The sequence below is a fragment of the Rosa chinensis genome, chromosome 6 (assembly GCF_002994745.2).
Source record: "Rosa chinensis cultivar Old Blush chromosome 6, RchiOBHm-V2, whole genome shotgun sequence".
NCBI classification, from domain to species: Eukaryota; Viridiplantae; Streptophyta; class Magnoliopsida; order Rosales; family Rosaceae; genus Rosa; species Rosa chinensis.
In genome coordinates, this window is record NC_037093.1 from 21,079,157 (window position 1) to 21,103,313 (window position 24,157).

The window sequence follows — 24,157 nt, forward strand, 5'->3', positions numbered from 1 at the left end:
ATTACAAAGATTTTTAGGATGTCTCAATTATATCTCTGACTTCTATGAAAAACTAACCGTTGTGTGCAAACCCCTTTATCAAAGATTAAAGAAAACCCCTCCAGCATGGACAGATGCCCATACTCAAATAGTTAGAGAAGTCAAAACTTATGTCAAAACCCTACCATGTCTAGGGCTACCAGACCCAGAGTCCTTTAAGATTGTCGAGACAGATGCGTCCGACATTGGATATGGTGGAATTTTAAAACAAAAATTAGCAGACAACCAACCCGAACAATTGGTTAGATTTACCTCAGGTTTATGGAACCAAGCTCAGCAAAATTATAGCATTATCAAAAAAGAAATTTTAGCTATAGTGCTATGTATCACAAAGTTTCAAGATGATCTTTTGAACAAAAGGTTTTTACTTCGCATTGATTGCAAAGCAGCAAAATCAGTTTTAGAAAAAGATGTTCAAAACCTTGCCTCTAAACAAATTTTTGCAAGATGGCAAGCAATACTTTCAGTATTTGATTTTGACATTGCATTCATCAAAGGAGAGAGCAATTCCCTTCCAGATTTTCTTACAAGAGAATTTTTACAGGGAAGATGAGTGAAAAAACCCATCCAACTTCAAAAGAATCCTATGCAATGACTCCCACAAGACCACAGCAAAGCAGACTGGTTTCCAGTCCAAATACTTTAAATGTTGCTGGACAATTAGTTCCTATCAGGAACTCTTTCACTCCCTTAGTGGAGCAACCTCAAACGTTTGCTCAAAAATTCACTCAGCCAAAATCTTCTGTTTTACCTTCTTCAAGTCAAACAAAATCATCTTCAAACCTGCAAAAACCTTTTAAAAGCCCGTATTTTATCAAACCTGAAACCAAAACCATTCTGGTTATAGATCCAGAAATTTATGATACTGAACCGTATCAAATTCTTAGAAAAACAACTTATCCTCATTATTTTGTTACCAATGACCCAAACAAAAGCCAAAGGTTTTATGAATTTATCTTGGTTGATACCAATTCAATCACAATCACCCACAACCAAGACAAAGCAAGTGGCCAAATCTCTCATTCCAAAATTCAAATTCGCCAAATTTTAACATTCGATGATTGGAATCAACACCCAATGACTCCCAAACGGTTTTCTCAAGATTTTATTCCTCAACACTATACTTACTGGGATTATATTGATGCCTGGTCAAATGTTTTTTATCTTCAAAATAAAAACAGGCAGCATTCCTGGTTTGTTTTCTTTTGCAAAAACTTTCGCCCAAAATTTCCTTCATGGTTCAAATCATGGTGGCAGTACTTCGGTGCAACTGAAATTATTTTGCCTCCACCAATGAAAAGCTTATTCAAATTCTTTCAAGAAAATTGTGAACTTTCTATCATCAAACCCTTTGATGCAATTTTTACTTTTTATGCCTTTCAAAATATTGCATGGATTATCTCGTGGGATATAATTATATCTCCACCAAATCAAGACAGTTCAATGACACTGGTCAGAAGATTCAAACAGAAGTGGTGGGATGGCTTCACAGTTGACAAGTTCTCTGAAGAGTCCCTCCTCCAATGGTTCAAGACCCATCCTCAATATTGGAAGCAAGGATCAATAGTCCAAAGTCAAGAGCAAAGCCAATTCTTGTTACAAAAATCCAAGATTCAAAGTCAGCTAGCAGGCATCTCTTCCCCTCACGAGTATGCCCTGAAGCTCAAAGAAGTATTATCTCAAATATCACAAAGTGACAATGGAGATGACGACAATGACATCATGGATGAGGTTCAATCTCATTTCGCAAATCATGATCCAGACGCTTTTATCTTCGGCGAGTTTTAATCGCACAGCTGTCTCTTAAAAGATCTCAAATCAGACAAAACCCAAATCAGATCTGCAAACGGACAAGACCCAATGTTTACAGATGTCCTAATCTTGATAATTGGGACAGATGTGACTAGTGCCACCTCCTTCAAAATTCACCCTTTGATGACACGTTCCGTGCCAGGAACACTCAAAAGCAAAAGCAAAGATTTCAAGCAAGACTTTCTTTTCAAAAGCAAATGATGGCGACATGACCAAGATTTTCAATGATGGTGACTTTACTCTCCAGCATGACTAGATTCATGCATGGCAAGAAACACGTCAAAAGGTGATACACCAAAGTCTTCAAAGTCTGTCAAGATTGACGGAATCACGACAAAAGTCTTCAAAGCCTGACACAAATCACGACAAAAGTCGGCAAGATCTTATCTTGACGAATCTCTTCAAATCCAAAGAAGATCATTTTACTTTCCAGCTGTAAACTTGTAACAGTATTGTAATCGGCTATAAAAGGCCATCCAATGTACCAATGTAGGCAGAGTCTTTTAGAGACCTGATAAGAGTTAATTCCAGAGTTCAAAAGAACTGAAAAAAGAGTTTTTGAGAGTTTTAGAGTTGCATAGTAGCCTGCATACTTGCTCTCATCAAGATCAATATTGTATTCAAACACTTTCATCAATCAAAGTTTCAACTATTTCAAGGTATCTTTATTCTCTTTATTTTATTCTGGTATTATTTTATACAATCATGTCTTTATATCTGCAATTAAAATTAGATATTGCTGAATATCAATTTCAACTTCGAAAAGTGCGTTTACAACAAAGATTTGTTGAAGGAAAATATCCTGTTGTTCTTCTTCATGCAGATCCAGAATCTTTTGATTATGATTGTTATAACTTATATAATATTCCTTTTGAAAACTTTCAAATTATTATTTCAATGATTAAGAAAAGACTAGATAGGTGCAAGAAGGTTCTTGAATTATTAGCAGTCTAAGAATTCCAAATCCTGTCAACTTATTTCCAAATACTGTGAAGCCATTTCAAATCCAGTTAAGCCCCTCAATTCCAGTTTAGCTTAGCCTAAGCCCCAAATCCAGCTTAGCACCTGTACCCTGGGATACGTTTTCTCAAAATTTGATATGAAATCTGGTTTTTGGCAAATCCAAATCGCAGAAAAAGACAAGTACAAAACAGCATTTAATGTGTAAACATTGGGTCTTGTCCGTTTGCAGATCTGATTTGGGTTTTGTCTGATTTGAGATCAGACTCTGCCTACATTGGTACATTGGATGGCCTTTTATAGCCGATTACAATACTGTTACAAGTTTGAATTTATCTTGGTTGATACCAATTCAATCACAATCACCCACAACCAAGACAAAGCAAGTGGCCAAATCTCTCATTCCAAAATTCAAATTCGCCAAATTTTGGGAGGTTGTCCTTTGAGGAAGTAGCAACTTGTGTTCCCGGTAGTAAGTCGCAGAGAGGCGCAGTGAAACCGTTGGTAAGCTTGGGTGCCCCATCAAAGACCTCAGCCTAAGAATTAAGTCCATCTCCCTCTAAAATCTCTTAAATCCCGATGACTTCTGAATCGAGTAGTATTTCAGATACAATGCTAAACTGTGAGGAGTGGTCTTCTCATAGCTTAACTGAAATTGTAGGAAACTGGAAATTACCCAAGAAAAGCTACAGTGAAATATACAAAATAGGAACCTTTGACTTCAAAACTTTATATTCAATTAAGACACAAGAACATACTATTGAAGTAGGTTCTGACCATCAAGTTATTCAAATGTTTACTCAAAAAGCTTTAGCAGAACACAAAAAGAAAGACTACAAGTATTTGCATATAGGTGCAGTACAAGTAGGAATTCAACCCCTGACCAGAAATGGTCTCAAAGCCTCTGTTTTTGTTGCTCTACGTGATTGTAGGCACAGAAACTTTGAAGACTCAATTTTAGGACTAGTTGAATCAAGTTTATGCAATGGTCCTATTCACTTTGAATGTTTTCCAAACTTTCCTGTGTCACTTAATGATCCAGGACTTTTAAAAGCTTTAACCCTAAATGTCAAAACACATGGTTATGACATGTCTCCAGGTGAACAACCCTTGGCTGTCATTTACCGAATTCACTACAGAGTAATGAACACTCTGTTAAGTGCAAAAGCAAAATCTACAGATCCTAAAGGTCAAACTCTTTTATTAGAAACAGATATGAGAAAGTCAAATATTGTCATACCCAAAATGATAAAGTGGACTGACATCGAGCTACCCTCTGAGTGGAAACTTGATGAGGCAGTTCCTCCAAAACCCATAGAAAGCCATCAAGTAGATTATATTTCCCAAAATTCTGATGGAAGCGTAAACATACGTTTTGCATCAAGTAGTTCAGGAAACAATCAGCTCTGCAGACAATTTTCAAGCTCAAATAGATCTACCCGATCAACCCCAATCTCACATGAAAATGAAAGAAATCTCAGAAATCTTAATTTAAGAAATTTAGATGAATCCTCTACAATACCAAGACCCTTCTACACAGTAGAAGAACAAGAAACTAGACAAGCTTCGCCAACTCAATCCTCAATGGCTGCAGAAGAAATTAGAGATCCTCAAATTTTACAATATTAAAGCCCTTTGAAATTGACAAAGAGTACCTAAGGAAAGACTTTTATTCTGATCAAAATAGTTCCAAACGTAAAGCCTTCTTTGCAATCTTTGACAAACAAGAAAGAGACCAAATTCAAGAAGAATACTATGCTTTTATGAACAAACACAAATTAAATATTTATTTCTTTGATTGGTACTTTGACTTGTCCAAAACTGAAAATAATTCTAACAAGAAAATTAATGTAACAAACAAAGTCACCAAAACGTGGACTCTAGCAGACAGGAAAACCCTAGAAGCTAAGAGACCACCAATGGAAGAAATAAAAATTCCAATAAGAAAAGAAACAATTATTGCTTCTCCGTACAAAATGCAAAATGCGCTAGATAGACAAAAAGAAGCAACAAAAGATGATATTCAAAAAATCATGGAACAAAACAATTTTACAAACCAATATTTAGATACAGTAGGAACCCAATTGGATCGTATAGAAACATTAGTTAGGTCTGAACCTAGACCAGACCCAAAAGGAAAAAATAAAGAAATCAATGAGCCTATACTCAAACCCTTTCAACCAGATGAAAACAACTTTGTGATACATAGCACTATAGCTAAAATTTCTTTTTTGATAATGCTATAATTTTGCTGAGCTTGGTTCCATAAACCTGAGGTAAATCTAACCAATTGTTCGGGTTGGTTGTCTGCTAATTTTTGTTTTAAAATTCCACCATATCCAATGTCGGACGCATCTGTCTCGACAATCTTAAAGGACTCTGGGTCTGGTAGCCCTAGACATGGTAGGGTTTTGACATAAGCTTTGACTTCTCTAACTATTTGAGTATGGGCATCTGTCCATGCTGGAGGGGTTTTCTTTAATCTTTGATAAAGGGGTTTGCACACAACGGTTAGTTTTTCATAGAAGTCAGAGATATAATTGAGACATCCTAAAAATCTTTGTAATTGAGTTTTATCCTTAATTTCATCAGGAAATTTGTCAGCAAACTCAATTGCTCTAGAGATTGGGACTATAGTACCTTGTTTGATATTGTGTCCTAAGAATCTAATTTCTGTTTGAAATAATTTGATTTTTGGTGCTGACAACACTAATCCATTGGTTTTAATAATTTGAAAGAATTTGTAGAGATGTTTCCAATGTTGATCAATATTTTGTGAAAAGATTAAAACATCATCTATGTAAACAATTGAAAAATTTGAATAAGGATTAAAAATATCATTCATCATATTTTGAAATTCTGAAGGGGCATTTTTGAGTCCAAAGGGCATAACATTCCATTCGTAGTGTCCGAAGGGAACATTAAATGCTGTTTTGTACTTGTCTTTTTCTGCGATTTGGATTTGCCAAAAACCAGATTTCATATCAAATTTGAGAAAACATTTGCTTGAACTAGTCTTTTGAGTAAATCTCTTTTGTTTGGAATGGGGTATCTTATCCACTGAAGGACTTTGTTTAAAGGTTTGTAATTAATTACAAGTCTTGGAGCTCCTCTTTCTAGTTCAGAAGCCTTCTGAACATAAAAAGCTGAACAACTCCATGGAGATTTGCTAGGTCTTATCAATCTTTTGTCTAGAAGATCTTGAATTTCCTTTTTGCAATATTCTAATAATTCATTGTTCATTTGAATTGGTCTTGCCTTTGTTGGTATTTTTCTTTCGTCAAAGTCTTTTTCATATGGTAATTCAACCATGTGGGTTTTTCTATCCCAAAAAGCATTTGGGATGTTTGAGCTTACTTCCTTTTCTAATTTTTCTTTAAATTCTTTAATTCTATTGGATTTGAAATGGCTTCACAGTATTTGGAAATAAGTTGACAGGATTTGGAATTCTTAGACTGCTAATAATTCAAGAACCTTCTTGCACCTATCTAGTCTTTTCTTAATCATTGAAATAATAATTTGAAAGTTTTCAAAAGGAATATTATATAAGTTATAACAATCATAATCAAAAGATTCTGGATCTGCATGAAGAAGAACAACAGGATATTTTCCTTCAACAAATCTTTGTTGTAAACGCACTTTTCGAAGTTGAAATTGATATTCAGCAATATCTAATTTTAATTGCAGATATAAAGACATGATTGTATAAAATAATACCAGAATAAAATAAAGAGAATAAAGATACCTTGAAATAGTTGAAACTTTGATTGATGAAAGTGTTTGAATACAATATTGATCTTGATGAGAGCAAGTATGCAGGCTACTATGCAACTCTAAAACTCTCAAAAACTCTTTTTTCAGTTCTTTTGAACTCTGGAATTAACTCTTATCAGGTCTCTAAAAGACTCTGCCTACATTGGTACATTGGATGGCCTTTTATAGCCGATTACAATACTGTTACAAGTTTACAGCTGGAAAGTAAAATGATCTTCTTTGGATAATAATTTCTTGAAGGGGGAAATTTTAGTTTTTCTATTTTGAAGTTTTCTTCAATTTGGCTGACGTCAGAGTCACTATCTGAATCTTCTCTAAGGTCAGAAAGGGTATTGATTCTCAATGAGTTTGAAGGATTTGAACTAGTGGGTTCACTTAAATTTAATCGATTAAACTGATAAAAGGGGTTCCTAGAATCAGTTCAGTATCTAAGTTGGTGACAACTGTGAGAAATGTTTGGATGCAGATATTATCTACACATACATGAACTTTTGGTAATTTGTATCGTATTTTCAATTTTGATCCTTCTGCTCCGGTAAGTTTTTCTTTTGATTTTTCGCAATATTTGGTAGGTATTATACCTTGTTGAATACAGTTCACATCTGCTCCTGAATCAATCAAGGCAACTATTTGGATAGTATAAGAATCTGAAATTGCTAGAGTTATTAATGTTTTCCATTTTTGGTAGGTTACTCTAGTAATAAATCCAATAAATTGTTCATTAAACTTGTGTTCATTAAGCACATTTTCTTGAATATTTTGATCGTTTTGGCTACTTTCTCCTTTTTCTTCAATTTTGGATGGTTCCTCATTTGTAGGTTTACTCTTGAGTTCTGCAATTTCTGTTTTTAGGAGAATAATATCTTTTTTGACTTGGTTTATTTCTTGTTGTAAATCTGAAATTGTTACTTCAGATTTTTGTCTTTTATCGAATCTTTGAAAAATATCTTTTATGTTATAGAGGTCATTTGACTGATTATCTTTTCCTATATCTTCTTTAATTAAATCTTTGAAGATAGTAAGAAATTGAGCTTGAAGTTCTGTGTCTTCCATTTTTGCAGCTATTTCTAAAAACTCATTTTTTGTTTTTCGGGAAATCATTTGAATTTTTAATTTGTTTTTGCAGTTACAAATTTTTATACCTTCTTTTGAGATTTTACATTCTGTTTCTTCTTCATCAGAACTTGAAGTTTCTGAGAAGTCAATTTCATCTATTTGCAAAGCTTCTTCTGAATCAGAGTCGTCATAGTCTGAGCTATCTGATTCTGAATCAAGCATAATTTTGAGAAGTTTGTTTTTTGTTTCTTCATCAAGAAGAAACCTTTACGTCTCTGATTCCAAAATACTGTGAAGCCATTTCAAACAAGTCTTTGAAGATATGCTTAGAAAGAGACCGTTGGAATGGGGTATCTTATCCTCAAAGTTGTGTTCTTGAATTGTTGTTGAAAGACTTGAGGAAGTAGCAACTTGTCTAAGATGAGTAAGGCTCTGATCTTAGGAGGTTGTCCTTTGAGGAAGTAGCAACTTGTGTTCCCGGTAGTAAGTCGCAGAGAGGCGCAGTGAAACCGTTGGTAAGCTTGGGTGCCCCATCAAAGACCTCAGCCTAAGAATTAAGTCCATCTCCCTCTAAAATCTCTTAAATCCCGATGACTTCTGAATCGAGTAGTATTTCAGATACAATGCTAAACTGTGAGGAGTGGTCTTCTCATAGCTTAACTGAAGTTGTAGGAAACTGGAAATTACCCAAGAAAAGCTACAGTGAAATATACAAAATAGGAACCTTTGACTTCAAAACTTTATATTCAATTAAGACACAAGAACAAACTATTGAAGTAGGTTCTGACCATCAAGTTATTCAAATGTTTACTCAAAAAGCTTTAGCAGAACACAAAAAGAAAGACTACAAGTATTTGCATATAGGTGCAGTACAAGTAGGAATTCAACCCTTGACCAGAAATGGTCTCAAAGCCTCTGTTTTGTTGCTCTACGTGATTGTAGGCACAGAAACTTTGAAGACTCAATTTTAGGACTAGTTGAATCAAGTTTATGCAATGGTCCTATTCACTTTGAATGTTTTCCAAACTTTCCTGTGTCACTTAATGATCCAGGACTTTTAAAAGCTTTAACCCTAAATGTCAAAACACATGGTTATGACATGTCTCCAGGTGAACAACCCTTGGCTGTCATTTACCGAATTCACTACAGAGTAATGAACACTCTGTTAAGTGCAAAAGCAAAATCTACAGATCCTAAAGGTCAAACTCTTTTATTAGAAACAGATATGAGAAAGTCAAACATTGTCATACCCAAAATGATAAAGTGGACTGACATCGAGCTACCCTCTGAGTGGAAACTTGATGAGGCAGTTCCTCCAAAACCCATAGAAAGCCATCAAGTAGATTATATTTCCCAAAATTCTGATGGAAGCGTAAACATACGTTTTGCATCAAGTAGTTCAGGAAACAATCAGCTCTGCAGACAATTTTCAAGCTCAAATAGATCTACCCGATCAACCCCAATCTCACATGAAAATGAAAGAAATCTCAGAAATCTTAATTTAAGAAATTTAGATGAATCCTCTACAATACCAAGACCCTTCTACACAGTAGAAGAACAAGAAACTAGACAAGCTTCGCCAACTCAATCCTCAATGGCTGCAGAAGAAATTAGAGATCCTCAAATTTTTACAATATTAAAGCCCTTTGAAATTGACAAAGAGTACCTAAGGAAAGACTTTTATTCTGATCAAAATAGTTCCAAACGTAAAGCCTTCTTTGCAATCTTTGACAAACAAGAAAGAGACCAAATTCAAGAAGAATACTATGCTTTTATGAACAAACACAAATTAAATATTTATTTCTTTGATTGGTACTTTGACTTGTCCAAAACTGAAAATAATTCTAACAAGAAAATTAATGTAACAAACAAAGTCACCAAAACTTGGACTCTAGCAGACAGGAAAACCCTAGAAGCTAAGAGACCACCAATGGAAGAAATAAAAATTCCAATAAGAAAAGAAACAATTATTGCTTCTCCGTACAAAATGCAAAATGCGCTAGATAGACAAAAAGAAGCAACAAAAGATGATATTCAAAAAATCATGGAACAAAACAATTTTACAAACCAATATTTAGATACAGTAGGAACCCAATTGGATCGTATAGAAACATTAGATATGGTGGCCTCCGGTAATAATGCAAAATAATTTCAGTTGCACTCAAAAATGCCCCTTCAGTTCTTTTGAACCTAATTCGAAATGCTGCAATCACCAAAAGGGTCAATTTAATTCAAAACAAAGAAAATCACATAAACTACCTTAAAGAAGATCTACAAATTAAAAGAATTGAACATCAACTTCAACAGCCTTATTTACAAAATAGAATTAAAGAATTTAAAGAGAAATTAGAAAAGGAAGTAAGCTCAAACATCCCAAATGCTTTTTGGAATAGAAAAACCCACATGGTTGAATTACCATATGAAAAAGACTTTGACGAAAGAAAAATACCAACAAAGGCAAGACCAATTCAAATGAACAATGAATTATTAGAATATTGCAAAAAGGAAATTCAAGATCTTCTAGACAAAAGATTGATAAGACCTAGCAAATCTCCATGGAGTTGTTCAGCTTTTTATGTTCAGAAGGCTTCTGAACTAGAAAGAGGAGCTCCAAGACTTGTAATTAATTACAAACCTTTAAACAAAGTCCTTCAGTGGATAAGATACCCCATTCCAAACAAAAGAGATTTACTCAAAAGACTAGTTCAAGCAAATGTTTTCTCAAAATTTGATATGAAATCTGGTTTTTGGCAAATCCAAATCGCAGAAAAAGACAAGTACAAAACAGCATTTAATGTTCCCTTCGGACACTACGAATGGAATGTTATGCCCTTTGGACTCAAAAATGCCCCTTCAGAATTTCAAAATATGATGAATGATATTTTTAATCCTTATTCAAATTTTTCAATTGTTTACATAGATGATGTTTTAATCTTTTCACAAAATATTGATCAACATTGGAAACATCTCTACAAATTCTTTCAAATTATTAAAACCAATGGATTAGTGTTGTCAGCACCAAAGGTTGAACACAAAGTTTGGTAGGCTAAGGTTTTGATGTTTTCTTTTGCAAAGGTTATAAGGCTGTTGAATATTGTGTCTAATACCAACCTTTAATCATTATTACCGGAGGCTACCAAACCTTTGAGGAAGTAGCAACTTGTGTTCAATTTTGAAATGATCTTCTAAACAAAGGTTGAACACAAAGGAACTAATTTGTTTAAAGGTTCTTTTGATGTTTTCATGCAATTTTCAATGATGGTGACTTGTGAAGCCATCCCACCACTTCTGTTTGAATCTTCTGACCAGTGTCATTGAACTGTCTTGATTTGGTGGAGATATAATTATATCCCACGAGATAATCCATGCAATATTTTGAAAGGCATAAAAAGTAAAAATTGCATCAAAGGGTTTGATGATAGAAAGTTCACAATTTTCTTGAAAGAATTTGAATAAGCTTTTCATTGGTGGAGGCAAAATAATTTCAGTTGCACCGAAGTACTGCCACCATGATTTGAACCATGAAGGAAATTTTGGGCGAAAGTTTTTGCAAAAGAAAACAAAAGTTGAGGATAAGAGACCGTTGGAATGGGGTATCTTATCCTCAAAGTTGTGTTCTTGAATTGTTGTGAAAGGTTCAGAAGGCTTTGATGTTGATTCCAATCATCAAAGCCTGACACAAATCACATGGTCACAAACCTTAGCCTACCAAACCTGGCTCTGATACCAGAGACGTATCCCAGGGTACAGGTGCTAAGCTGGATTTGGGGCTTAGGCTAAGCTAAACTGGAATTGAGGGGCTTAACTGGATTTGAAATGGCTTCACAGTATTTGGAAATAAGTTGACAGGATTTGGAATTCTTAGACTGCTAATAATTCAAGAACCTTCTTGCACCTATCTAGTCTTTTCTTAATCATTGAAATAATAATTTGAAAGTTTTCAAAAGGAATATTATATAAGTTATAACAATCATAATCAAAAGATTCTGGATCTGCATGAAGAAGAACAACAGGATATTTTCCTTCAACAAATCTTTGTTGTAAACGCACTTTTCGAAGTTGAAATTGATATTCAGCAATATCTAATTTTAATTGCAGATATAAAGACATGATTGTATAAAATAATACCAGAATAAAATAAAGAGAATAAAGATACCTTGAAATAGTTGAAACTTTGATTGATGAAAGTGTTTGAATACAATATTGATCTTGATGAGAGCAAGTATGCAGGCTACTATGCAACTCTAAAACTCTCAAAAACTCTTTTTTCAGTTCTTTTGAACTCTGGAATTAACTCTTATCAGGTCTCTAAAAGACTCTGCCTACATTGGTACATTGGATGGCCTTTTATAGCCGATTACAATACTGTTACAAGTTTACAGCTGGAAAGTAAAATGATCTTCTTTGGATTTGAAGAGATTCGTCAAGATAAGATCTTGCCGACTTTTGTCGTGATTTGTGTCAGGCTTTGAAGACTTTTGTCGTGATTCCGTCAATCTTGACAGACTTTGAAGACTTTGGTGTATCACCTTTTGACGTGTTTCTTGCCATGCATGAATCTAGTCATGCTGGAGAGTAAAGTCACCATCATTGAAAATCTTGGTCATGTCGCCATCATTTGCTTTTGAAAAGAAAGTCTTGCTTGAAATCTTTGCTTTTGCTTTTGAGTGTTCCTGGCACGGAACGTGTCATCAAAGGGTGAATTTTGAAGGAGGTGGCACTAGTCACATCTGTCCCAATTATCAAGATTAGGACATCTGTAAACATTGGGTCTTGTCCGTTTGCAGATCTGATTTGGGTTTTGTCTGATTTGAGATCTTTTAAGAGACAGCTGTGCGATTAAAACTCGCCGAAGATAAAAGCGTCTGGATCATGATTTGCGAAATGAGATTGAACCTCATCCATGATGTCATTGTCGTCATCTCCATTGTCACTTTGTGATATTTGAGATAATACTTCTTTGAGCTTCAGGGCATACTCGTGAGGGGAAGAGATGCCTGCTAGCTGACTTTGAATCTTGGATTTTTGTAACAAGAATTGGCTTTGCTCTTGACTTTGGACTATTGATCCTTGCTTCCAATATTGAGGATGGGTCTTGAACCATTGGAGGAGGGACTCTTCAGAGAACTTGTCAACTGTGAAGCCATCCCACCACTTCTGTTTGAATCTTCTGACCAGTGTCATTGAACTGTCTTGATTTGGTGGAGATATAATTATATCCCACGAGATAATCCATGCAATATTTTGAAAGGCATAAAAAGTAAAAATTGCATCAAAGGGTTTGATGATAGAAAGTTCACAATTTTCTTGAAAGAATTTGAATAAGCTTTTCATTGGTGGAGGCAAAATAATTTCAGTTGCACCGAAGTACTGCCACCATGATTTGAACCATGAAGGAAATTTTGGGCGAAAGTTTTTGCAAAAGAAAACAAACCAGGAATGCTGCCTGTTTTTATTTTGAAGATAAAAAACATTTGACCAGGCATCAATATAATCCCAGTAAGTATAGTGTTGAGGAATAAAATCTTGAGAAAACCGTTTGGGAGTCATTGGGTGTTGATTCCAATCATCGAATGTTAAAATTTGGCGAATTTGAATTTTGGAATGAGAGATTTGGCCACTTGCTTTGTCTTGGTTGTGGGTGATTGTGATTGAATTGGTATCAACCAAGATAAATTCATAAAACCTTTGGCTTTTGTTTGGGTCATTGGTAACAAAATAATGAGGATAAGTTGTTTTTCTAAGAATTTGATACGGTTCAGTATCATAAATTTCTGGATCTATAACCAGAATGGTTTTGGTTTCAGGTTTGATAAAATACGGGCTTTTAAAAGGTTTTTGCAGGTTTGAAGATGATTTTGTTTGACTTGAAGAAGGTAAAACAGAAGATTTTGGCTGAGTGAATTTTTGAGCAAACGTTTGAGGTTGCTCCACTAAGGGAGTGAAAGAGTTCCTGATAGGAACTAATTGTCCAGCAACATTTAAAGTATTTGGACTGGAAACCAGTCTGCTTTGCTGTGGTCTTGTGGGAGTCATTGCATAGGATTCTTTTGAAGTCGGATGGGTTTTTCACTCATCTTCCCTGTAAAATTCTCTTGTAAGAAAATCTGGAAGGGAATTGCTCTCTCCTTTGATGAATGCAATGTCAAAATCAAATACTGAAAGTATTGCTTGCCATCTTGCAAAAATTTGTTTAGAGGCAAGGTTTTGAACATCTTTTTCTAAAACTGATTTTGCTGCTTTGCAATCAATGCGAAGTAAAAACCTTTTGTTCAAAAGATCATCTTGAAACTTTGTGATACATAGCACTATAGCTAAAATTTCTTTTTTGATAATGCTATAATTTTGCTGAGCTTGGTTCCATAAACCTGAGGTAAATCTAACCAATTGTTCGGGTTGGTTGTCTGCTAATTTTTGTTTTAAAATTCCACCATATCCAATGTCGGACGCATCTGTCTCGACAATCTTAAAGGACTCTGGGTCTGGTAGCCCTAGACATGGTAGGGTTTTGACATAAGCTTTGACTTCTCTAACTATTTGAGTATGGGCATCTGTCCATGCTGGAGGGGTTTTCTTTAATCTTTGATAAAGGGGTTTGCACACAACGGTTAGTTTTTCATAGAAGTCAGAGATATAATTGAGACATCCTAAAAATCTTTGTAATTGAGTTTTATCCTTAATTTCATCAGGAAATTTGTAGCAAACTCAATTGCTCTAGAGATTGGGACTATAGTACCTTGTTTGATATTGTGTCCTAAGAATCTAATTTCTGTTTGAAATAATTTGATTTTTGGTGCTGACAACACTAATCCATTGGTTTTAATAATTTGAAAGAATTTGTAGAGATGTTTCCAATGTTGATCAATATTTTGTGAAAAGATTAAAACATCATCTATGTAAACAATTGAAAAATTTGAATAAGGATTAAAAATATCATTCATCATATTTTGAAATTCTGAAGGGGCATTTTTGAGTCCAAAGGGCATAACATTCCATTCGTAGTGTCCGAAGGGAACATTAAATGCTGTTTTGTACTTGTCTTTTTCTGCGATTTGGATTTGCCAAAAACCAGATTTCATATCAAATTTTAAGAAAACATTTGCTTGAACTAGTCTTTTGAGTAAATCTCTTTTGTTTGGAATGGGGTATCTTATCCACTGAAGGACTTTGTTTAAAGGTTTGTAATTAATTACAAGTCTTGGAGCTCCTCTTTCTAGTTCAGAAGCCTTCTGAACATAAAAAGCTGAACAACTCCATGGAGATTTGCTAGGTCTTATCAATCTTTTGTCTAGAAGATCTTGAATTTCCTTTTTGCAATATTCTAATAATTCATTGTTCATTTGAATTGGTCTTGCCTTTGTTGGTATTTTTCTTTCGTCAAAGTCTTTTTCATATGGTAATTCAACCATGTGGGTTTTTCTATCCCAAAAAGCATTTGGGATGTTTGAGCTTACTTCCTTTTCTAATTTTTCTTTAAATTCTTTAATTCTATTTTGTAAATAAGGCTGTTGAAGTTGATGTTCAATTCTTTTAATTTGTAGATCTTCTTTAAGGTAGTTTATGTGATTTTCTTTGTTTTGAATTAAATTGACCCTTTTGGTGATTGCAGCATTTCGAATTAGGTTTAGGTTTCTAGTTTTTGCCTTTTCAATAAAAGGAAAACGAATTGTTTGACCTAAAATTGTTGTTTCTAGACCTTCATCAGTTGTCAAAAATGGATGGATTAAACTGATAAAAGGGGTTCCTAGAATCAGTTCAGTATCTAAGTTGGTGACAACTGTGAGAAATGTTTGGATGCAGATATTATCTACACATACATGAACTTTTGGTAATTTGTATCGTATTTTCAATTTTGATCCTTCTGCTCCGGTAAGTTTTTCTTTTGATTTTTCGCAATATTTGGTAGGTATTATACCTTGTTGAATACAGTTCACATCTGCTCCTGAATCAATCAAGGCAACTATTTGGATAGTATAAGAATCTGAAATTGCTAGAGTTATTAATGTTTTCCATTTTTGGTAGGTTACTCTAGTAATAAATCCAATAAATTGTTCATTAAACTTGTGTTCATTAAGCACATTTTCTTGAATATTTTGATCGTTTTGGCTACTTTCTCCTTTTTCTTCAATTTTGGATGGTTCCTCATTTGTAGGTTTACTCTTGAGTTCTGCAATTTCTGTTTTTAGGAGAATAATATCTTTTTTGACTTGGTTTATTTCTTGTTGTAAATCTGAAATTGTTACTTCAGATTTTTGTCTTTTATCGAATCTTTGAAAAATATCTTTTATGTTATAGAGGTCATTTGACTGATTATCTTTTCCTATATCTTCTTTAATTAAATCTTTGAAGATAGTAAGAAATTGAGCTTGAAGTTCTGTGTCTTCCATTTTTGCAGCTATTTCTAAAAACTCATTTTTTGTTTTTCGGGAAATCATTTGAATTTTTAATTTGTTTTTGCAGTTACAAATTTTTATACCTTCTTTTGAGATTTTACATTCTGTTTCTTCTTCATCAGAACTTGAAGTTTCTGAGAAGTCAATTTCATCTATTTGCAAAGCTTCTTCTGAATCAGAGTCGTCATAGTCTGAGCTATCTGATTCTGAATCAAGCATGATTTTGAGAAGTTTGTTTTTTGTTTCTTCATCAAGATTTAAAGCATTGATTTTTTGTTTGACTCGACAATCTTTTTTGTAATGTCCTGCTTTGCCACACTTGTAACAAATAGGAAGTTTTGGGTTTTGACCTGAGTCTTTCTTGACAAATTTTCTTTTGTATTTTTATAAGGTTTTGAGCTTGTATAGGGTTTAGATGTGACCTTTTTTTCTGGGTTTGATCTACGTTTTTTATAATACTTTGAATATTTTTTATGATGCTTTGGCTTTTTCCTAGAAGGAGATTTGAGGGATTGGTATCCAAATTGTTCACAAAAAGATCCTAGTTCTTTCTTTGTTGTGATTTGATTCTTTTTCATTTGGGCTTTTAACCTAATATCATTACAGAGTTCTAAACCTGTGGTGTTAATCGTACTAATTAACTGTCCATAGGTTAAATCTCCATAAGGAATTTCATTGCCATAAGTTTGTTTTAACTTTTGTCTAATTTTTTCAGCAAAAAGATTTGGTAATCCTGATATGAATTTTTCTTTCCATACAGGTTGGTTTGAGTCAGTTCTAAGCATGACTTTTGAGAGGAAAACATCTTTGTACCAACGAAAATCTTGAAGCTTTTTACATCTTAGATTTGTAAGGGTTTCGGCCATTCTATCTTTGATTGCTTTGTGATCACCTATAAAGTGAGTCATGATGGAGTAACAAAGCGTTGCTACTACATCGGTTACAGGCAGATTTTGCTGGTCAACAATCATTGCACCAGTTGTTTGTTCTATTTTGACACTGCTTAAAATTTGATTACGCTGATCAGATGTGAGATAATTATCCCACCATCCTTTCAATTGGCCAGTAAATCCTGCTACGAGGATGTTACCGATTTCTCTATCTGTTTTTGTATTTTTGTAAACATTGCTAACCATTAACATTTCATTGATGTGTTGGATGATTCTGTATTCACTCATGCCGTCTATGTTCCACTCGTACAAAGTACCAGCAGAATATCCAGCATGTTTTTCAAGTTTTGCTTCTTCAAATTGTAAATCTATTGGGGTTGGTCTTGGATAATAATTTCTTGAAGGGGGAAATTTTAGTTTTTCTATTTTGAAGTTTTCTTCAATTTGGCTGACGTCAGAGTCACTATCTGAATCTTCTCTAAGGTCAGAAAGGGTATTGATTCTCAATGAGTTTGAAGGATTTGAACTAGTGGGTTCACTTAAATTTAATCTTTTTAAATGTTGTTCAATTTCTTCTAATAGTTGACTATCATTTTTTAGAGAAAGGTTTTCATCTGGTTGAAAGGGTTTGAGTATAGGCTCATTGATTTCTTTATTTTTTCCTTTTGGGTCTGGTCTAGGTTCAGACCTAACTAATGTTTCTATACGATCCAATTGGGTTCCTACTGTATCTAAATATTGGTTTGTAAAATTGTTTTGTTCCATGATTTTTTGAATATCATCTTTTGTTGCTTCTTTTTGTCTATCTAGCGCATTTTGCATTTTGTACGGAGAAGCAATAATTGTTTCTTTTCTTATTGGAATTTTTATTTCTTCCATTGGTGGTCTCTTAGCTTCTAGGGTTTTCCTGTCTGCTAGAGTCCACGTTTTGGTGACTTTGTTTGTTACATTAATTTTCTTGTTAGAATTATTTTCAGTTTTGGACAAGTCAAAGTACCAATCAAAGAAATAAATATTTAATTTGTGTTTGTTCATAAAAGCATAGTATTCTTCTTGAATTTGGTCTCTTTCTTGTTTGTCAAAGATTGCAAAGAAGGCTTTACGTTTGGAACTATTTTGATCAGAATAAAAGTCTTTCCTTAGGTACTCTTTGTCAATTTCAAAGGGCTTTAATATTGTAAAAATTTGAGGATCTCTAATTTCTTCTGCAGCCATTGAGGATTGAGTTGGCGAAGCTTGTCTAGTTTCTTGTTCTTCTACTGTGTAGAAGGGTCTTGGTATTGTAGAGGATTCATCTAAATTTCTTAAATTAAGATTTCTGAGATTTCTTTCATTTTCATGTGAGATTGGGGTTGATCGGGTAGATCTATTTGAGCTTGAAAATTGTCTGCAGAGCTGATTGTTTCCTGAACTACTTGATGCAAAACGTATGTTTACGCTTCCATCAGAATTTTGGGAAATATAATCTACTTGATGGCTTTCTATGGGTTTTGGAGGAACTGCCTCATCAAGTTTCCACTCAGAGGGTAGCTCGATGTCAGTCCACTTTATCATTTTGGGTATGACAATATTTGACTTTCTCATATCTGTTTCTAATAAAAGAGTTTGACCTTTAGGATCTGTAGATTTTGCTTTTGCACTTAACAGAGTGTTCATTACTCTGTAGTGAATTCGGTAAATGACAGCCAAGGGTTGTTCACCTGGAGACATGTCATAACCATGTGTTTTGACATTTAGGGTTAAAGCTTTTAAAAGTCCTGGATCATTAAGTGACACAGGAAAGTTTGGAAAACATTCAAAGTGAATAGGACCATTGCATAAACTTGATTCAACTAGTCCTAAAATTGAGTCTTCAAAGTTTCTGTGCCTACAATCACGTAGAGCAACAAAAACAGAGGCTTTGAGACCATTTCTGGTCAAGGGTTGAATTCCTACTTGTACTGCACCTATATGCAAATACTTGTAGTCTTTCTTTTTGTGTTCTGCTAAAGCTTTTTGAGTAAACATTTGAATAACTTGATGGTCAGAACCTACTTCAATAGTTTGTTCTTGTGTCTTAATTGAATATAAAGTTTTGAAGTCAAAGGTTCCTATTTTGTATATTTCACTGTAGCTTTTCTTGGGTAATTTCCAGTTTCCTACAACTTCAGTTAAGCTATGAGAAGACCACTCCTCACAGTTTAGCATTGTATCTGAAATACTACTCGATTCAGAAGTCATCGGGATTTAAGAGATTTTAGAGGGAGATGGACTTAATTCTTAGGCTGAGGTCTTTGATGGGGCACCCAAGCTTACCAACGGTTTCACTGCGCCTCTCTGCGACTTACTACCGGGAACACAAGTTGCTACTTCCTCAAAGGACAACCTCCTAAGGTTTGGGTCTCTCTCTCACTAACTTCCCTCTCGGCCTTTTGGCTCTGATACCAGAGACGTATCCCAGGGTACAGGTGCTAAGCTGGATTTGGGGCTTAGGCTAAGCTAAACTGGAATTGAGGGGCTTAACTGGATTTGAAATTCTCTTGTAAGAAAATCTGGAAGGGAATTGCTCTCTCCTTTGATGAATGCAATGTCAAAATCAAATACTGAAAGTATTGCTTGCCATCTTGCAAAAATTTGTTTAGAGGCAAGGTTTTGAACATCTTTTTCTAAAACTGATTTTGCTGCTTTGCAATCAATGCGAAGTAAAAACCTTTTGTTCAAAAGATCATCTTGAAACTTTGTGATACATAGCACTATAGCTAAAATTTCTTTTTTGATAATGCTATAATTTTGCTGAGCTTGGTTCCATAAACCTGAGGTAAATTGTGTTTGGGTCTCTCTCTCACTAACTTCCCTCTCGGCCTTTTGGCTCTGATACCAGAGACGTAGAGACCCAAACCTTAGGAGGTTGTCCTTTGAGGAAGTAGCAACTTGTGTTCCCGGTAGTAAGTCGCAGAGAGGCGCAGTGAAACCGTTGGTAAGCTTGGGTGCCCCATCAAAGACCTCAGCCTAAGAATTAAGTCCATCTCCCTCTAAAATCTCTTAAATCCCGATGACTTCTGAATCGAGTAGTATTTCAGATACAATGCTAAACTGTGAGGAGTGGTCTTCTCATAGCTTAACTGAAGTTGTAGGAAACTGGAAATTACCCAAGAAAAGCTACAGTGAAATATACAAAATAGGAACCTTTGACTTCAAAACTTTATATTCAATTAAGACACAAGAACAAACTATTGAAGTAGGTTCTGACCATCAAGTTATTCAAATGTTTACTCAAAAAGCTTTAGCAGAACACAAAAAGAAAGACTACAAGTATTTGCATATAGGTGCAGTACAAGTAGGAATTCAACCCTTGACCAGAAATGGTCTCAAAGCCTCTGTTTTTGTTGCTCTACGTGATTGTAGGCACAGAAACTTTGAAGACTCAATTTTAGGACTAGTTGAATCAAGTTTATGCAATGGTCCTATTCACTTTGAATGTTTTCCAAACTTTCCTGTGTCACTTAATGATCCAGGACTTTTAAAAGCTTTAACCCTAAATGTCAAAACACATGGTTATGACATGTCTCCAGGTGAACAACCCTTGGCTGTCATTTACCGAATTCACTACAGAGTAATGAACACTCTGTTAAGTGCAAAAGCAAAATCTACAGATCCTAAAGGTCAAACTCTTTTATTAGAAACAGATATGAGAAAGTCAAATATTGTCATACCCAAAATGATAAAGTGGACTGACATCGAGCTACCCTCTGAGTGGAAACTTGATGAGGCAGTTCCTCCAAAACCCATAGAAAGCCATCAAGTAGATTATATTTCCCAAAATTCTGATGGAAGCGTAAACATACGTTTTGCATCAAGTAGTTCAGGAAACAATCAGCTCTGCAGACAATTTTCAAGCTCAAATAGATCTACCCGATCAACCCCAATCTCACATGAAAATGAAAGAAATCTCAGAAATCTTAATTTAAGAAATTTAGATGAATCCTCTACAATACCAAGACCCTTCTACACAGTAGAAGAACAAGAAACTAGACAAGCTTCGCCAACTCAATCCTCAATGGCTGCAGAAGAAATTAGAGATCCTCAAATTTTTACAATATTAAAGCCCTTTGAAATTGACAAAGAGTACCTAAGGAAAGACTTTTATTCTGATCAAAATAGTTCATCATATTTTGAAATTCTGAAGGGGCATTTTTGAGTCCAAAGGGCATAACATTCCATTCGTAGTGTCCGAAGGGAACATTAAATGCTGTTTTGTACTTGTCTTTTTCTGCGATTTGGATTTGCCAAAAACCAGATTTCATATCAAATTTTGAGAAAACATTTGCTTGAACTAGTCTTTTGAGTAAATCTCTTTTGTTTGGAATGGGGTATCTTATCCACTGAAGGACTTTGTTTAAAGGTTTGTAATTAATTACAAGTCTTGGAGCTCCTCTTTCTAGTTCAGAAGCCTTCTGAACATAAAAAGCTGAACAACTCCATGGAGATTTGCTAGGTCTTATCAATCTTTTGTCTAGAAGATCTTGAATTTCCTTTTTGCAATATTCTAATAATTCATTGTTCATTTGAATTGGTCTTGCCTTTGTTGGTATTTTTCTTTCGTCAAAGTCTTTTTCATATGGTAATTCAACCATGTGGGTTTTTCTATTCCAAAAAGCATTTGGGATGTTTGAGCTTACTTCCTTTTCTAATTTCTCTTTAAATTCTTTAATTCTATTTTGTAAATAAGGCTGTTGAAGTTGATGTTCAATTCTTTTAATTTGTAGATCTTCTTTAAGGTAGTTTATGTGATTTTCTTTGTTTTGAATTAAATTGACCCTTTTGGTGATTGCAGCATTTCGAATTAGGTTTAGGTTTCTAGTTTTTGCCTTTTCAATAAAAGGAAAACGAATTGTTTGACCTAAAATTGTTGTTTCTAGACCTTCATCAGTTGTCAAAAATGGATGGATTAAACTGATAAAAGGGGTTCCTAGAATCAGTTCAGTATCTAAGTTGGTGACAACTGTGAGAAATGTTTGGATGCAGATATTATCTACACATACATGAACTTTTGGTAATTTGTATCGTATTTTCAATTTTGATCCTTCTGCTCCGGTAAGTTTTTCTTTTGATTTTTCGCAATATTTGGTAGGTATTATACCTTGTTGAATACAGTTCATATCTGCTCCTGAATCAATCAAGGCAACTATTTGGATAGTATAAGAATCTGAAATTGCTAGAGTTATTAATGTTTTCCATTTTTGGTAGGTTACTCTAGTAATAAATCCAATAAATTGTTCATTAAACTTGTGTTCATTAAGCACATTTTCTTGAATATTTTGATCGTTTTGGCTACTTTCTCCTTTTTCTTCAATTTTGGATGGTTCCTCATTTGTAGGTTTACTCTTGAGTTCTGCAATTTCTGTTTTTAGGAGAATAATATCTTTTTTGACTTGGTTTATTTCTTGTTGTAAATCTGAAATTGTTACTTCAGATTTTTGTCTTTTATCGAATCTTTGAAAAATATCTTTTATGTTATAGAGGTCATTTGACTGATTATCTTTTCCTATATCTTCTTTAATTAAATCTTTGAAGATAGTAAGAAATTGAGCTTGAAGTTCTGTGTCTTCCATTTTTGCAGCTATTTCTAAAAACTCATTTTTTGTTTTTCGGGAAATCATTTGAATTTTTAATTTGTTTTTGCAGTTACAAATTTTTATACCTTCTTTTGAGATTTTACATTCTGTTTCTTCTTCATCAGAACTTGAAGTTTCTGAGAAGTCAATTTCATCTATTTGCAAAGCTTCTTCTGAATCAGAGTCGTCATAGTCTGAGCTATCTGATTCTGAATCAAGCATGATTTTGAGAAGTTTGTTTTTTGTTTCTTCATCAAGATTTAAAGCATTGATTTTTTGTTTGACTCGACAATCTTTTTTGTAATGTCCTGCTTTGCCACACTTGTAACAAATAGGAAGTTTTGGGTTTTGACCTGAGTCTTTCTTGATAAATTTTCTTTTGTATTTTTTATAAGGTTTTGAGCTTGTATAGGGTTTAGATGTGACCTTTTTTTCTGGGTTTGATCTACGTTTTTTATAATACTTTGAATATTTTTTATGATGCTTTGGCTTTTTCCTAGAAGGAGATTTGAGGGATTGGTATCCAAATTGTTCACAAAAAGATCCTAGTTCTTTCTTTGTTGTGATTTGATTCTTTTTCATTTGGGCTTTTAACCTAATATCATTACAGAGTTCTAAACCTGTGGTGTTAATCGTACTAATTAACTGTCCATAGGTTAAATCTCCATAAGGAATTTCATTGCCATAAGTTTGTTTTAACTTTTGTCTAATTTTTTCAGCAAAAAGATTTGGTAATCCTGATATGAATTTTTCTTTCCATACAGGTTGGTTTGAGTCAGTTCTAAGCATGACTTTTGAGAGGAAAACATCTTTGTACCAACGAAAATCTTGAAGCTTTTTACATCTTAGATTTGTAAGGGTTTCGGCCATTCTATCTTTGATTGCTTTGTGATCACCTATAAAGTGAGTCATGATGGAGTAACAAAGCGTTGCTACTACATCGGTTACAGGCAGATTTTGCTGGTCAACAATCATTGCACCAGTTGTTTGTTCTATTTTGACACTGCTTAAAATTTGATTACGCTGATCAGATGTGAGATAATTATCCCACCATCCTTTCAATTGGCCAGTAAATCCTGCTACGAGGATGTTACCGATTTCTCTATCTGTTTTTGTATTTTTGTAAACATTGCTAACCATTAACATTTCATTGATGTGTTGGATGATTCTGTATTCACTCATGCCGTCTATGTTCCACTCGTACAAAGTACCAGCAGAATATCCAGCATGTTTTTCAAGTTTTGCTTCTTCAAATTGTAAATCTATTGGGGTTGGTCTTGGATAATAATTTCTTGAAGGGGGAAATTTTAGTTTTTCTATTTTGAAGTTTTCTTCAATTTGGCTGACGTCAGAGTCACTATCTGAATCTTCTCTAAGGTCAGAAAGGGTATTGATTCTCAATGAGTTTGAAGGATTTGAACTAGTGGGTTCACTTAAATTTAATCTTTTTAAATGTTGTTCAATTTCTTCTAATAGTTGACTATCATTTTTTAGAGAAAGGTTTTCATCTGGTTGAAAGGGTTTGAGTATAGGCTCATTGATTTCTTTATTTTTTCCTTTTGGGTCTGGTCTAGGTTCAGACCTAACTAATGTTTCTATACGATCCAATTGGGTTCCTACTGTATCTAAATATTGGTTT